The following is a 15763-nucleotide window of genomic DNA, read 5'->3' as shown; positions in this document are numbered from 1 at the left end:
GGTCCAACAAGGGCTGAGCATGGATGGTGTCAGCCACATCAGCCTCAACAGGAGGGGGGGGGGGATTATGGGTGCCCTTGACTGGTCCTCCACACATGGGGGGACAGGCTCACCCTGCAAGTAACGACCAAGTCCCCTACCGGATCCACCACGGCCACCACTTGTGGCTCTTCCACCTTTGCCACCCTTACGGAATCCTCGCCTCCCAGCCATGGCACTGATGTTAATGTGCGTATGGGAGTGGCTGTAAAATATTGTCCTGGGCAATTGGGGGTCAAAGGGGTTGGGAACCAGATGGTAATTGTACCCTAGTGCTCTTGCAAGGCTGATTGTAACCCCTGGGGAAAGATGACGGGTCACGCTACGCACAGGAGCCCCAAAATAGGGAGATGACGTGCACGCAACCCCTCCTAGACCACGTGTGCAGAAAGAAAAACCTGCACTACGCTGTGGCACCCAGTAACACAAGAATGAACGTATGCATGTCACACGCAGCCTAGAATGACCTCTGAAGGGGTAGGCTACACACGGGGCAAGCACAGATGTTAGATATGTGCGTGACTCACCGTCTGCCAGGTAAATGAGCGTGAAAAAGGAGCGCGTTTGGTTGGCAACACCCCCGCCAAAAGAAGATTTGTACGCTGTCTGAGGAGACAGGACAACAGTAGAAGGGAACACTGTTTGAGGGAACAGGCCCAGGTAAACCAGTAAAAGAGAAAAAAGAGAAAAAGCTGTCAGAGGTAACAGGGAATACGAACTTGAAACGCCGTGAAGTAAATCGCGTGTGAAACGACAAGAAGTACAGAATTCACCCACTCGCTCTCCACGAAAAGCACGTACAAGGAAATGGTGTTCTACACGTACCTTTTATACAGGCCCACACGTCCAGCATCACTTACGCGGCGTGTACGCGCTAGGGCCATTTCCACCAATTACACGCTTTGTCACTTCTGCGTGTAGGGCCATTTCCACCAATCACACGCGATTACACTCTGACGTGCAGTCTTTCCACGTGTGCTCTGTCATCACGTGCTGTGTGGGAAACACCCGTGCGGGTCATGTCACAGACGCGCTTACGCGCTGAGGGCCTTTGGTCCAATAGAATCGCGTATGCGTGCTGACGCGCTTACGCACTAAGGGCCTTTCCTCGGTTTTCACGCTGACGTGCAGGATTTTCACGTGCCAAATCACTCCGTACCAAGCTGGCCACGCGTAAGCACACGGAATACCACGCTCCTGCCCGGAAGGCCGAACTACTGCCCCCCAGAGCCCCGAGCACGCTCCCACCTGCCATCTGCTGCTGCCTGACTGCCTGCTGCTCCTGCACTGCTGGGGGGTGGGGGTGGTGGTAGACATGAGTGGGGGCCTGGTGGAGGGTGCCCCTGCACTGCTGGGGGGTGGGGGTGGTGGTAGACATGAGTGGGGGCCTGGTGGAGGCTGCCCCTGCACTGCTGGGAGGTGGGGGTGGTGGGAGACATGAGTGGGGGCCTGGTGGAGGGTGCCCCTGGTGGCTGGGGGGTGGGGGTGGAGGGGGACATGGGTGGGGGCCTGGTGGAGGCTGCCCCTGCACTGCTGGGGGGTGGGGGTGCAGGGGGACATGAGCAGGTGTGCAGGGTAGTCCCCTGTTTTGTGGGCTGCCTGCAGGGGCCGTCGAGGGTGTACAGGGAACACCTGTGAGGACCCACCCAGCCTAATCGCGTGTGGAACTTCCCGCGCACCCCTGAAATACACGCGCCCAGGCTATTCGCGTGTGGAACTTCCCGTGCACCCCTGTAATACACGTACCCTGCTGAAATCGCGTGTAAAACTTCCCGCGCACCCCTGAAATACACGCGCCCAGGCTATTCGCGTGTGGAACTTCCCGCGCACCCCTGAAATACACGCGCCCAGGCTATTCGCGTGTGGAACTTCCCGCGCACCCCTGAAATACACGCGCCCAGGCTATTCGCGTGTGGAACTTCCCGCGCACCCCTGAAATACAGGCGCCCAGGCTATTCGCGTGTGGAACTTCCCGCGCACCCCTGAAATACAGGCGCCCAGGCTATTCGCGTTTGGAACTTCCCGCGCACCCCTGAAATACAGGCGCCCAGGCTATTCGCGTGTGGAACTTCCCGCGCACCCCTGAAATACAGGCGCCCAGGCTATTCGCGTGTGGAACTTCCCGCGCACCCCTGAAATACAGGCGCCCAGGCAATTCGCGTGTGGAACTTCCCGCGCACCCCTGAAATACACGCGCCCAGGCTATTCGCGTGTGGAACTTCCCGCCCACCCCTGAAATACACGCGCCCAGGCAATTCGCGTGTGGAACTTCCCGCGCACCCCTGAAATACACGCGCCCAGGCTATTCGCGTGTGGAACTTCCCGTGCACCCCTGAAATACACGCGCCCAGGCAATTCGCGTGTGGAACTTCCCGCTCACCCCTGAAATACACGCGCCCAGGCTATTCGCGTGTGGAACTTCCCGCGCACCCCTGTAATACACGTACCCTGCTGAAATCGCGTGTAAAACTTCCCGCGCACCCCTGAAATACACGCGCCCAGGCTATTCGCGTGTGGGACTTCCCGCGCACCCCTGAAATACACGCGCCCAGGCTATTCGCGTGTGGAACTTCCCGCGCACCCCTGAAATACACGCGCCCAGGCAATTCGCGTGTGGAACTTCCCGCGCACCCCTGAAATACACGCGCCCAGGCTATTCGCGTGTGGAACTTCCCGCGCACCCCTGAAATACACGCGCCCAGGCTATTCGCGTGTGGAACTTCCCGCGCACCCCTGAAATACACGCGCCCAGGCTATTCGCGTGTGGAACTTCCTCGCACCCCTGAAATACACGCGCCCAGGCAATTCGCGTGTGGAACTTCCCGCGCACCCCTGAAATACACGTACCCTGCTGAAATTGCGTGTAAAAGTTCCCGCGCACCCCTGTAATACATGTACCCTGGCTAATCGCGTGTATAACTTCACGCGTACCCCTGATATGCACGTTACCCGCTTTGCGTTCCTTGTTTGGCAGCCCTGTAAACTGGTCCAGGGTTAGCGCAGCCCTTTGCGATGATTTAGCGATTTTGATGGCTTTTCCTTGCGCGAGGGCGTTCTTGGGGGCGTTACTGGCGCTGCTGCAGGGTCGCTGCGATACTCTGCGCCACGGCTGGTTTGGGAGCCTAAAATCCATGAATACGCTGTGCGCGGAAATCGGTTTTAGCGCACGTGCCTGGCGCAGACAATCGCACGCGGACACTCTGCGCCAGCCGCTTGCGACACTTTTCTGCGAAATTCTATGAATTACCCTGTCTTTCTATAGCAGGAAGGCATTCTATGTACCTACACAATTTAATGGTGATGATTCTAACTTTCCATTCGTAACATGAGAAGGATTTAAGTATTTCTTCCTGCAAATGGAGAGGTGAAGCTTTTGTTTAATTTATCCTACTTTAATAAAAGGTAGTAATTATAGAGATTTAGATAACTGATGGTTCTCTCATATATTGTTTATTATTAGGAACAGAACACAGTATACTTACATCATTGAGCCCTAGAAGGATACCATTCAGGGGAGTGGTACTGTCAGGACCATGGAGATTTTAAGGTAGATTTTGCTGAACATATGCATGCTTGAGCAATTGAAATTATGCCCTTGGACTGTACTGTGGCCTTGAAGTATACTGACATAAATTTACTTTAGCTATGCTGTGTGGAAATATTTGGTGTTATACCAATATAAGACAAAAAGCAACTTGTCAAGATTCCTGATGAAGAGGTGATTTCTCGAAACGCGTTGGGTCACAATAAGAAATTGATTTTATTAAACATAAATTGCTAATCTGAGTGTATGAGTTATGAACTTATGCTGAAATTATTCATGTTTATAAAATTATTTTATACCTACTTGATTATTAGACACTAATCATCTAAGTAACTTTTCATGAAGAGTTTGGCTTTCTTTTGGCCTGTGAAAGTGGGCAGGGGATGTGAGATGGCTACCTTTGGAAACGTATTCTATCCATTATTATCACTCAATCCATGTGCCAGGATTGATTCTTCTCCCCCACTCCTTGAATTCATCCAAATTATAACATTAATTTGCAAAATTGTCATTCTTAAATATACATATGAAGGTGTGCACTGTGTAACACTCTTTGATGATCAGCTAGTTCATTGACATATGGCCCTGGATGCTGGGATCCAGAGTCTGTGGATCAAAATGTTGCACTGTGATAGGGTGTTTCTTCCATTGCTCTATTACCCTTCAAAGCCATATATGAACATCACCTACTCATCACAGGCTGTAGATGTGAGCCCAATTCCTAGCATGGCTACATGCATTTTCATCTCACAGATAGATCATTTTGTATCAGTGTATACCTTTTACTGCATACTTCCACAAAATAGCAGAGCATACCTCAATTCCTACTATCATAGAAATATGACAATTCTAATGTCAATAGTGCATTGGAACCTCCACAGTAGCAAGTCACCTTTCTGCTGTCCGTCTTATAGGACATTGGGCTTCATTACGACTTTGGAGGCAGCCATGCCCTTAATAAGGGCATGGCTGCCTCCAAAATCGGGTCTGGGTCAGGGTTCCCTGAATGGGAAAATACCGGGCCATTCCGAGTATGGAGGGCCCGGTATTTCCTACTTCAGGGAACCCGGGCCCGGTCCTTCCCCATTCCCATTCGAGCCCCGATAGGGCACAATGGGAATGGGGAGGGAGCTAACAACGGGCCCATTACAAGAGGGCCCATTGTAAGCTCCCTGGTCCCCTCGCAGGACCCGCTCTGGACGTCTGGATAAACCAGACGTCCAGAGCGGGTCCCGCAAGGGGACCTCGTAATAGTGCGGAATGCGTTTAACGGCGCCGGCACCATTACCGGCGCTGTTAAACCTATTCCGCACAGGTTGTAATGAGGCCCATAGTGTCTTTTCTTACCTTCTGACTATAGTCTTGGACAATGGGCAATGGATGTGTGGCACCAACTACTTGTGATCTCCCTATGGAAGCTATATTTGTGTCCGGCACCATGATGGTGGCTCACATACCTAAAGCATTCCAATATTTGCCAAAAATGTGACTCATCCTCAACTAGGATTGACCAGGGCCAAGTAATCCGCTGTGAAGGCTGTTGCCGATTCAAGGGGATGTACTATCACATTTGACCCACTTTGCCTTACCAGAGGATAAGCATTTGTCTGCATATCAGAGTAGTCTAGCCCACAAGGCTAGTCCATCAGCAAAATTATGGACACGTTTATCACCAGCCATGTGTTTCTTCTTTATTTGGTATCGTCAGAGAGGTGAGGCGTGGGGCTGTGCCTCTCTAGGGAGCAAGAGTAAACGTTACACCTCTGGAAAACCATTACTAAGGATGAGATCCCAAGTGTTCTAAAATTTGATGGAGATATGAGTGCCCCTCGACTGATAATATGAAGAAGGCCAAATACAAATAATGTGTCTTTTCAAATGAGCTGGGATGCACCCATGAATTTCTACAGATCTGATATCACCCTTTGTGTTGTCCAGCTCACACTATCTTGAAATGTGTCTCACTCTCATGAGAAGAGTGTGTGAAAAGAAGTATGGAGACAACACATTCTGTTGTAGACCTTCATGCATGCAAGCTCAAATTAACATAATCAGGGTTACTTGCAGGTTTAAATGCAGTATCAACATCTTTGTCACCATGGATGTTTGACAGGTAGTTAAATAGATTGTGCACGCATTTCCAAGTGGAACAGAAAACATTATTGTGGGTTCTGTCCCTGTCTATAGTATCATGGAATTAAAGGCTGATCTGAACAATCTGAAAAACCTACATTCAACCTCTTGAAAACAACTCCTAGAGCACAAAAAAAGGCTGGATTTCTGTTAAGATGGTAGATGCATGTCTACTGTGCCTTGCACTGGTCACAGGTGCATCTGCCCATTTGATTGGCACATTTCACAACTGACAGTTCACAGTTGACAGACACAGGCTGATCTTAGATACCTTCTGAGGGTCTACTAACTGCAAGGTTAATGTGTATGAGCACCCCATTGGACAAGTCAAGTGGCCACGCAGCCAGTCAAGAAGCTCAGAACAGGGTCTTTGCCTCAGGGGAACAACCTCATTCTGAGTCTCCTCTGAAGCGGGAGGCCTTCACCTTCCCGGTTGGGACAGCAGGTAAGTACACCTTGTGCCTCTGCAACCCCTTGCCCCAGACCCCACATCTGATGTCCTCATCCCTCACCCAGCCCCATCCCACCCCACCCCACTTACCTCCACCTTCCTCATCCCTAGTTGGCACCAGGAACAATCAGTGGTCCCGGCGCATCGGCAAGTGCTGCCATGGAAAAAGGGAAGGGACTATGTGCAGTTCCAAAAATGCCATTTCTCACCTTAGTATCCGGGATGGTTAGGGCAATAAACCCCTCTGCTCGAGCATTTGCGGGTCTGGTAATTCCCAGGGGCTAACATTAAGACCCTGTCTTTGCTCAGGCTTGTAACTCACCCCGGGACATTACTTAATCTGCTAGTGCCCTTGCACATCACGGTTCCGTACTTAAATGTGTCATACTCACCCTTGCACTGCCCCATATCTGTGCATTTGGCCCCATAACCATCACCACTGTTTCCTATCCCTTTGCTATATATTCAATGTAATTGGCCTGTATTGTGTATAAACACATTTGTCATGCAGTAGACAAGAGTGTGGGCCTCAGGTCTCACTTACATTTACACTGACTGCAGACCTATCTGCTGTGGTAGTGCCTTTAGTCCCAGGACCTGAGGTAACCCCCTCCCGAACCATACAGAGAATGCCCATTTTTAGAGCAGCATTGAGCAACCTAAATGGTGCTAATGCTTCAAACATAATGCCAAGGACACAGCATGCTTGTTCATGTCTTAGAACCTAGATGCAGACTCGTACGCAAACTATATTGGCTTCCTCTCAAGGTCAGGATATGTTTCAAGATGGCATCTATCATCTACAAAGCAGTCACGAGGAGTGCACCAGCACTCCTGGTCCCTAAGCTCCACGTGTCTGGTGGCACACGCTCCTCGCGCAGCAAATCCAGTAGCCAGCTTGAATCATAACTTGTCTGCAAAGCGAGGACCTGCAAACAGTCCTTCTCTTGTCACGCACTCACCCTCTCGATCCTGGTGTTGGTTCAGAATGCCCCTACATTTCTCCAATTTTGCAAATCACTCAAAATATGGCTTTTTCAAAAACACCTTACCAAGGACTAATTCCAATGGACGCACACTCTGACACACAGTCCTTAACTCAGAGTACTGTACTACTGTTAAAAGATGCCAGCCCAAATACTGGCAACCCCCACTCTGTACTGTGCTCCACTGCTCTCAAGATAGGTCTGCGCTTTAAACAATAAAGTAAATAAAAAATAAAATGACATTTGATTTGAGTTGGTGTGCTTTTATCTGTTTGACATGAACTTGCCTCCTTGTGAACAACATTCTCTAACCTGCAATACTTTGTATACAGCAAAAGGGTTCATGTTTCCAAACTGCTGACTCATGCTTCATTATATTCAATATTAGCAAGTTGTATGGACGTTTCTGAAGATTTTATTTGAATAATTAAACAGTGTAATTGAGGGAATGTAACTACATATCACTGCTGCTACTAATAGTAGCCACGGTAATTTTAGACATTTCTTTGTGCAACTCAGTGTGAAATCCTAATAAATAAACTCATGTACAATGAATGACCTTTTGTGGGCGCACTGGAAAACTTCTTTGTACATTTGTCCCAAAATATGAACACCCAAAATCTATCAACATTGTATTTTAATCTGAATGCAAACTACTGTAATATTCGCACTTGGTATGGTGTGTGTCTTCGCATTGATTTCAAGTGCACGCAAACTTCATCAGTGGACTTTGAAGGCCTCATTTTCTATGTCCAGAGCTTGAAAATAATACAATGTTGGCCCGATTCATGGAATCGGGTGCAGAAATAGCGCAAGGTCCACGCACTGAGAAGGACCCTGCACAAGCTGAGGCGCATAAAAATAAATGCTCTCCACATATTCATGAATTCAAAGGCGCAAGCCCAGGCTGCACCCCTGCGAAGACGCGGGCCCTCCCTCGCAAAGCCAGTCTGCACCCCAGCGTAATCGCGCGCCTCACCTCGCAAGCCCAGGCTGCACTCCAGTGGAAAGGCGGGCCCTCCCTCACAAAGCCAGACTGCACCCCAGAGAAATTGTGCACCTCACCTCGCAAGCTCAGGCTGCACCCCATCACAGATGCAAGCCCTGTCTCGCAAGCCCAGGCTGCACCTCTGCAAAATAGCGCAGCCCACCTCACAAGCCCAAGTTGCAACCCAGTAAAAACTCATGCTCTGCCTCGCAAAGCCAGCTGCACCCCAGTGAAGCAAATCGCATGCCTCTCCTCAAAAGCCCAGGCTGCACCCCTGCTAAAATGCAGGCCCTCCCTCACAAGCCCAGGCTGCACCCTCCAGACTCGACACCACCCCCATAACCCCTCACCTGTGAACCCCCCCAGGCAGCCCCTTCCAACCTGGACACCACCCACCAAACCACCTCACCTTTGACACCCACCCAGGCAGCCCCCTCCAGACTGGACACCATCCACAGCCCCCTCCAGTCTGGACACGCCCCCAGCCCCTTCACATGTGACACCCCCCAAACAGCCCCCTCCAGACTGGACACCACCCCCCAACGCCCTCCAAACTTGACACGCCCCAGGCAGCCCCCTCTAGACTGGATGCAGCCCCCCCCATCCCCCTCACCTCTGACAGCCCCCTAAACAGCCCCCTCCAGACTGGACACAGCCCGCCAGCCCTCTCCAGACTGGACTCCTCCCCCCAGACCCCTTCACATGTGACAACCCCCCAGGCTGCCCACTCCAGCCTGAACACCACCCCCAGCCCCCTCCAGACTGGAAACCACCCCCAGCCACCCTCACATGTGACACCCCACCAGGCAGCCCCCTGCAGCCTGAACACCACCCCCAGTCCCCTCCAGACTGGACACCACCCCCAGCCCCCTCCAGACTGGACACCCCCCAGGCAGCCCCCTCCAGCCTGGACACCCTCCCACTCCCCCTCACCTGTGACACCCCCCCAGGCAGCCCCCTTCCAGACTGAACACCCCCCACGCAGCCCACTCCAGACTGGACACCCCCCAGACCCCTCCAGACTGGACACCCCCCAGGCACCTCCCTCCAGACTGGACACCACCCCCCAAGCCCCCTCACCTGTGACACCCCCCCAGGCAGCCCCCTCTAGACTGGACACCCCCCAGGCAGCCCACTCCAGACTGGACCCCCCAGGCAGCCCACTCCAGACTGGACCCCCCAGGTAGCCCCCTCCAGACTGGATACCACCCCCCCTCCAGACTGGACACCCCCCAGGCAGCCCCTTCCAGACCGGACACCACCCCCCAATCCCCCTGACCTGTGACACCCCCCAGGCAGCCCCCTCCAGACAAGACAACCCCCCAGGCAGCCCACCACAGACTGTACACCCCCCCAGGCAGCCCCCTCCAGACTGGACAGCATACCCCAGCTCCCCTCACCTATGACACCCCCCGAGGCAGCCCCTTCCAGACTGAACACCCCACCCCAGGCAGCCGACTCCAGACTGGACACACACTCAGGTAGCCCCCTCCAGACTGAACACCACACTCCAAGCCCCCTCACCTGTGACATCCCCCAGTCAGCCCCCTCCAGACAGGACACCCCCCAGGCAGCCCACCACAGACTGGACACCCCCCCAGGCAGCCCCCTCCAGACTGGACACCATGCCCCAGCTCCCCTCACCTGTGACACCCCCCCAGGCAACCCCTTCCATACTGGACACCCCCCAGGCAGCCAACTCCAGACTGAACACACACTCAGGCAGCCCCCTCCAGACTGGACACCCCCCAGGCAGCCCCCTCCAGCCTGGACACCCTCCCACTCCCCCTCACCTGTGACACCCCCCAGGCAGCCCCCTTCCAGACTGTACACCCCCCACGTAGCCCACTCCAGACTGGACACCCCCCAGACCCCTCCAGACTGGACACCCCCCAGGCACCTCCCTCCAGACTGGACACCACCCCCCAAACCCCCTCACCTGTGACACCCCCCCCAGGCAGCCCCCTCTAGACTGGACACCCCCCCAGGCAGCCCACTCCAGACTGGACCCCCCCAGGCAGCCCACTCCAGACTGGACCCCCCAGGTAGCCCCCTCCAGACTGGATACCACCCCCCTCCAGACTGGACACCCCCCAGGCAGCCCCTTCCAGACCGGACACCACCCCCCAAGCCCCCTGACCTATGACACCCCCCAGGCAGCCCCCTCCAGACAAGACAACCCCCCAGGCATCCCGCCACAGACTGTACACCCCCCCAGGCAGCCCCCTCCAGACTGGACAGCATACCCCAGCTCCCCTCACTTATGACACCCCCCGAGGCAGCCCCTTCCAGACTGAACACCCCCCCCCCCAGGCAGCCGACTCCAGACTGGACACACACTCAGGTAGCCCCCTCCAGACTGAACACCACACTCCAAGCCCCCTCACCTCTGACATCCCCCAGTCAGCCCCCTCCAGACAGGACACCCCCCAGGCAGCCCACCACAGACTGGACACCCCCCCAGGCAGCCCCCTCCAGACTGGACACCATGCCCCAGCTCCCCTCACCTGTGACACCCCCCCAGGCAACCCCTTCCATACTGGACACCACCCTCCAGCCCCCCTCACCTTTGGCTCCCTCCACGCAGCTCACTCCAGACTGGCCGCCAACCAGGCAGCCCACTCCAGACTGGACACCCCCTGTCGACTGGACACCACCCCCAGCCCCCATCATCTGTGACACTCCCCAAGGCAGCCCCCTCCAGACTGGACACCCCCCCCCCCCCCAGATAGCCCTCTGACAGTCTCCCACAATACCAATGCAATGCATGTCTGCAGCTTCATGGTCTGCTAGCTCCATGAAGTGAAACACCAATATGTGCACTGCAAATACGATCAACAGGAAGCACCGGAGATCCATCCAGGATTGGAGCATCTGCTGACACACCCCTCAAGACCTTAACCAGCTGACCCCATACACATGTGACAAGTGAATGCAATGGCAAGTGGCATGTGCATGCTGGCCATGGCACATTGCCAAGGCAGCAAAGCACACTAACTGAATGTGTGTCCACAACAGAAGTAAACCTACTAATAAATATCAAATATACACAAACAATGGCAAGGCGTGTCACTGCATGAGCATCAATGACCTGGGTGGAAGGGGCAGCAAATTACCCAACAGGGAACAATAACATGACAAGGTCATGCATGGGTGATGGGAGGACAGTCAGAGAGTGCATGAGTCACAGAGACCGGAGAATTGTGCTGCCAGCCGAAAGAGCAAGCATGGCTCACTACTGCATACCAGTGTCTAAGGTCGATCAACACATGAGAGAAGGAAGTGTGTGACTTCACATGCTGGTGGGTATGTCTGCATGACATGGGTTTAACACAGCAATGACAAAAAAGGTGCCTTAACAGGACCATGCAACACCTCCACAGTGAGCCCAGCTCCCTCCACCCCAACCACACTGATGGCAAACACACAGTGATGCTGCACAGTTAAAAGCAAATGAAAACATACAGTGCAGACCCAGCCGTCTTATGGACCCACGCCGACATGTCAGGCACATGTGCATCGCTCCAGCCACAACCATCACAGCAACAACAACACACATGCATGCATGCCACAGGACACATGATTTGCAATGGAGAGATGCACTGGCTGAAAACTGAACTATCAAAGTTGACGACACACAAATGAACTGCATGAAGCGTGGAATGTAATAAAATCCAATCTGTATTACATATAAATATTTACAATTAAAATGGGGAATGAAGGTGAATGCAGTCCAGGGGAAAATAAGAAAAGAAATAAAAACCCTACGCCTAACTAACTATATACATGAAAAACTGACAAGGAGAGTCTCCTTAGTCCGATTAAATAATAAATAAAAAAGGAAACCTACGTCTAAATAACGATTTACAAAGGCAGCGTGTTAGTCCTCCTCTCAGATCTCAATTAGCCTTTCCCACACGCCACGTCCTCCTCCTCCGTTGTTGCCTGGAGGGCTTGCAGGTCATCCAGCATCTGTGTCTCTATCACTTGCGCCTCCCTGCAAGTGGCCTCCAGGATGGCAGCCCGCCTCCTTGCACGATGCAGCGCAATCACAGCTCTGGCCATCACTACTGATGCTTCCTGTGCCCATTGCCTCTCTACCACGATCTGCCCTTCATAACACCGGAACACAGAAGACAATATGTGCCTCATGTGTGCCCCCTGCCTCACTCTTGCCACCCGCCTCCTTTGGGTGTTCTGACCTGTGAAAAATCTCCTCCTCCTCATTGGCATCTGCTTGCCCAGTGCCCCGTGCCTGCTACATTGGTACGCCCTCCGAGCTCATGACAATCCCTGTGGACGTACAACACCAGCACTGTTCACAGGTGCCTGCTGTCTCTCCATTGCTTCTGCCCCTGTCGGTGCCTGGGTAGGCACGGTGGCCACTTCACCTGCTAAATAATCATAATAATTTAGCATTTATATATAGCGCTACGAACCCTCAGGAATCTGAGCGCTGCCTATTATTACCCACGGTGTGTGGTGCTCATTAATCGACCTCGGAAGGATGAAAGGCTGAGTTTGGCCCTGCCAGGATTCAAACTGCATCAGCAGGATCTGCACAGATGTCAAAGCGAGCGCTCTACTCGCTGTGCTATCTGACCGGCTGTGCCTTGAACTCCCAACCTGGTTAGGGATGTGATCTCCACCAGATGGGGCGTTGTGGGTGGGACTGGTGCAAAGGAGGCCCTATTGGTATCTGGGTCGGAAGGCACCCTGGAGGACAGCTGGCTCACAGAGGAGGAAGACGAGGAGGTGGTTACAGCAGTGAACATCCCATGGAGTACAACACGGAACAGGCATGTTCCAAGCAAGGACACATGGCGGTATAGCTTACTGTAATGATGTGCAAGCAGACTACGAGTAGCCTGCACATCATCACGAATGACAGTTGTCTGCCTTGTCATCCGGCCACCAGGGGCAGCACATAATCCCGGATGTACACATCACATGGTAGGGGGGTGTCAGTCTGGGTGGATGCACCAGCCGACAACTGGGGATGGGTCTGGGTGGAGGCATCCCAGCAGGCGCATACTGTTGCATTCGATGGCCCAGGGACAGGATTTTGCACAAGCACCTCCATGGTGGCCTGCACACCCTCATGCCCCTGGGACAGGACTTCAGTATGCACGTCCACTTCAACACCCTCACCTGACTCCATGGGCTGGGCTGCAACGGCTACCTCCTCCACCTCCCCCTCCATCAACCTGGATGACTCTGGAGCGTCTTCCAACATGTATGGCCCCTGTGTGAGATCACCTGGCCCCACCTCTGCTGAGGAGTCGACTCCCTCCTTCACCTTCTTGGACTTACCCCCAGCAGCCATGCCCAATGTCACCAGCACTTCCCCAGACACATCTCTCCCTGAGGATGAGCTGTCATGGGTGCGTGGCTGTGGCCTGCACCTCTGCCTGTTGGAGGCATCCCTGCATCCTGGCTCTACAGCACTGCTTCCACCCTCTTCATCAGATGCAACTGTGGAACAGGAGACACAGAACAGCAACATCAGTGTACTGCACCAACGGCAGCATGGCATCAGAAACATTCACAGGAACATGACTTGTCAATGGAACAACCATAAATATCCACACCCAGCCACATGGACATGCTAGCCTCATCCAAGAAGACCCCTGTCTGGCCATCACTCCACACGATCACATCAAACTACATGCCACTGTCACAACCAATATATTGCATATGCCATACATACATGCATCAATTGCACATGCACATGTGAGCATGCCATAGCAACAAGCACATACACATGTCATGCACACACATAAACTCAGAGGGCCCAAGCAGTGCCAAGAACAATTACATCAGAGTCCTGTGAACTACAATGCCTCAACGTGACTAAGCCAGATGTCCAAATGCATGTGCTGCATCCAGGCGTGAGTGATGGAGGTGATTTTGGGCACACACACATGAACAACATGCATGCGTATGACATGGGCAACACTACATCAACTGGCAAACTTGCCATCCTGGAACGTCTCAGACAAAAATAACATTGCATGTGCGCAGTCTGCAAGACAGCACTACAACACACAATGCAAGTAAGAGCACATTTAAAATCCAAAGATGTCTAGAAGCACACATGGATGCATGCAGACATCCGTCTCGGAAGCATACTTGCTGCAAGCCTAAAGGGGTCACTGCCAAAATGCTGGTACATGTACCACACACATGCACCATAGAGCAGTGCACCACATAGCTATTCACCAATCGACTCTAGATGTTGGTGTAATTGGCAGACCTGGGAGTGCAGGGCCAGGTACAATCTCTCCAGGACCTGCATGTTGTTCCCCAACATCGGGAACCTGCGTGCACGGTGTCCCTACGCAGTAGCACCGGTCTGGATGTATTGCATGGCCTTGCCATGGGCCCTGGATTTAAGATCGTCTGAGCACTTGTGTACGGTCTTGAAGGAGCGGGCTGCCAACCCCTCCGCATTGATGGCATCAGTGAACCCATCCCAAATCTGCTGACATCCTTCCTTGCTGCGTTGCATCACAGGGTTGAAGCGTGCATCATAATTCTCCAGGACCTTTGCCACCAGGATGTCAAATTCCTTGGCGCTGAAGTTGTCTGCCCTCTGCCTCGCTGCTGTGGGGTGGCCACTTTGGTCTGAGGCAGGACCATAGGCAATAGCTGGACAGCACACACTCCAAACGCAGTGCAGGTCGGCAGCAGGCACACACAATGTACAGACAGCTTCAGATGGCAAAGTTTGAGGCAACCCAGGGCAGGTGGGGGCAGGTAAAATGGCACTGAGGCACAAGCATGGGTCTTACGTGTCTCACAATTATGACAGCCGTGAACAGAGTAAAGGGACTTTGTGCGTAAAAAATGTGTGGACATGTTAAATCAGAGCAAAGGCCCTCAGCGGGCAACGTACATGACACGCGTTGCACGTAGGCGTTGAGCACACCATAATCGGGGATACATTAGTACATGTAGAAGTAACTCCTAATGTCCGTGCGAAGGGTAGGAGATGGACGAGTGGAGTGCTGCATATATTGGGGTCCCACGCAATCCTTTCACTTCAGGGACCATACACATTTCTTATTTTGGTGGGGGACTTGCCTCTGCGCATACGCGCATCTACTTTTGATATTTGTGAGGCTAACAGTGAGTTGTGTATGCATTTTCTTCAACTCTAGGTGCCCTGGTGCATCGCGTACCACTATTCTTACCTTTCAGGTAGCTTTCCGGGGTTTGCGTATGCATTTTTTGTGTTGCTGTGCACCACTGCGTATCACATACTTCTTTTTTCTTATTTTGGAAGCTATCCTGGTATCGCTGACGCATTTATTATTATTTTGGGGTGCCTGTGCATTACGCATACCATATTATCCACACCTGGGGAACATTTGAGCCTTGCTGGACCACAGAACAACGTCTTCCATCACGTAGACTGCACCCTCATTCAAATTGCCCAGGACATTTAATTGGTGTGCCTTCCATATTTCCGTTACACTTGGAACATGAGTGAAAAGGCCCCAAGAGGGAAAGCGGGCAGACGGGGCCAGGGTCAGGGACGTGCTGTGAAAGCAGCTGTCCCAGCCCCAAGAGTTCCGGGACGTGCTGTGGAAGCAGATGTGTCAGCCCCAAGGGTTACG

The sequence above is a fragment of the Ambystoma mexicanum genome, chromosome 7q (genome assembly GCF_040938575.1).
Source record: "Ambystoma mexicanum isolate Mex_15411 chromosome 7q, UKY_AmexF1_1, whole genome shotgun sequence".
NCBI classification, from domain to species: Eukaryota; Metazoa; Chordata; class Amphibia; order Caudata; family Ambystomatidae; genus Ambystoma; species Ambystoma mexicanum.
The sequence above is the reverse complement of the archived record's forward strand: the minus strand, read 5'-3'. Positions refer to the sequence as shown.